Source organism: Dryobates pubescens, chromosome 25 (genome assembly GCF_014839835.1).
Source record: "Dryobates pubescens isolate bDryPub1 chromosome 25, bDryPub1.pri, whole genome shotgun sequence".
Lineage (NCBI taxonomy): Eukaryota > Metazoa > Chordata > Aves > Piciformes > Picidae > Dryobates > Dryobates pubescens.
In genome coordinates, this window is record NC_071636.1 from 16,374,676 (window position 1) to 16,376,811 (window position 2,136).

The following is a 2,136-nucleotide window of genomic DNA, read 5'->3' on the forward strand; positions in this document are numbered from 1 at the left end:
GCTACAGCACCGGCAGGGGCTGGCACGTGGTGGTGCTGCAGGCGGCCGTCGACTCCCGGGGGTGCTTCTGGAACATCGAGGTCAGCCCTCCCGGGCAGGGCCTGCGCCGCTCTGCCCTGTACCACCGCGCGCAGCACGGGGGGCTCTGCCCGGCTCCCCCGGCCCAGCTCGGGGGCGTCTCGGTGCCGCCTTTCCTGCTGGGGCGGCCCAGCGACCCCTGCTGCCGTGGCTGCTTCGCCCTTACGGCGGCTCCGAGGTGGCCAAGCGGAGCGGGGCGGGGGGCGGGGGGCGGCGCCGCTTCAACGCCGGAGCCGCGCAGGCCGAGGCCGAGGCCGCGGCGGCCCTGGGGAAGCTGCGCGGCCGCTGGAGGTGCCTCCAGAAGAGGAACGACACCGACCTGAGCTTCCTGCCCACGCTGCTGGCCGCCTGCTGCCTGCTGCACAATGTCTGCCAGGCCCGGGGCGACCCCTGCCCGCCCGGATGGGTCGCGCCGCCCCCAGACTTGGGGGGTGAGGAGGAGGAGGAGGAAGAGGAGGAGGAGGAGAGGGGAGAGGCCGAGGCTGCAGCCAGGAGGATCAGAGAGGCGCTGGCAGCATCGCTGCAGGAGTGAGGAAGGGACAGGACCCCCGGCTGAGGGGCTCCGGACCCCGGGGCCCCTGGGACTCACACTTGGAGGTATTGAGGCCTTTGGGACCCTTTTTTGGGGAGGGTCTCGCTGCTCCCCCGGGGGTCTCAGTGCACCTGGGGGCAACTCAGACCTTTGGGACTCAGGTTTGGAGCGCTCAGGATCCAGGACCCACACTGGGAGCCCAAAGAGGACCCAGGAGGGGTGGTCCTGAGGCACCCTGGGACCCACACGTGGGGGCCTCAAACCCCTGGGGTCTCTCTTTACAGGGGTGGAGACCCCAGGGACTCTCTTTGGTCTTACCAAGGCTCTGTTAGGGGTCTCAGGACCCTCCTTTGGGGCTCTCCAAGCCCTCGGGGGGGGTGCCCCCAGCAGCTCCAGCCCCACAGCTGTGGGGCCAGGGTGGCCATGGGGAGTCTGGGGGGCTCCTGGGAGCCACAGCTGTGGGGGGATGGGGCTGAGGGTCAGCCTGAGGCCCCCCCCCCCCCAATAAAAGATCTTTTTGTACTGGCTGGCCTTGGTCAATCCCTGCCCCCCAAGTGGGGGTCCCTGCCCCCCAGCCCCTCCCTCTGCCCCCCAAGTGCTTTCCTGTCCTCAAAGTCTCTTTTATTCCCATAAATAAACGTTACAAAAGGGGGGGGGGGAGGGGTCAGGGGTCCCCCACAGCCGTGGGGCTGCCTCCAGCATGGCTCTGCCCCACACCTGGGGGGCTGCCCGGGGCTGGGTGGGGCAGGGCGGGGCAGGGCGTGGTCACGTTTATTCAGGAGCAAAAAAAAAGCCTTGGGAGGGGCAAAAAAAAAAAAAAAACCAAACACCAAACCCAACCACAACCCCCAGGGGCAGGGGGCGTGGCAGGGCGCGGCCGGGCGGGGCGCGGCGGCGGCCAATCAGATGAGGTCGGCCACGTTGAGCGGCATCTCCTCGATGGCTGTGTTGTAGAAGGTCTCAATGTCCCGCAGGGTCCTCTTGTCCTCCTCCGTCACCATGTTGATGGCCACGCCCTTGCGCCCGAAGCGCCCGCCCCGCCCGATCCTGGGGGGCAGAGACCCACAGTGACCCCCCCTGACCCACACTGACCCCACAGTGCCCACCCCGCCCGATCCTGGGGGCACAGTGACCCACAGTGACCCCCCCTGACCCACAGAGACCCACACTGACCCCACAGCGCCCGCCCCGCCCGATCCTGGGGGGCAGAGACCCACAGTGACCCCCACAGTGACCCACGGAGACCCACCCTGACCCCCCCTGACCCACACTGACCCCACAGCGCCCGCCCCGCCCGATCCTGGGGGGCAGAGACCCACAGTGACCCACAGAGACCCACACTGACCCCCCCTGACCCACAGTGACCCCACAGTGACTGCCCCGCCCGATCCTGGGGGGCAGAGACCCACAGTGACCCATAGTGACCCCACAGTGACCCACAGAGACCCATACTGACCCCCCTGACCCACACTGACCCCACAGCGCCCACCCCGCCCGATCCTGGGGGCACAGTGACCCACATGACC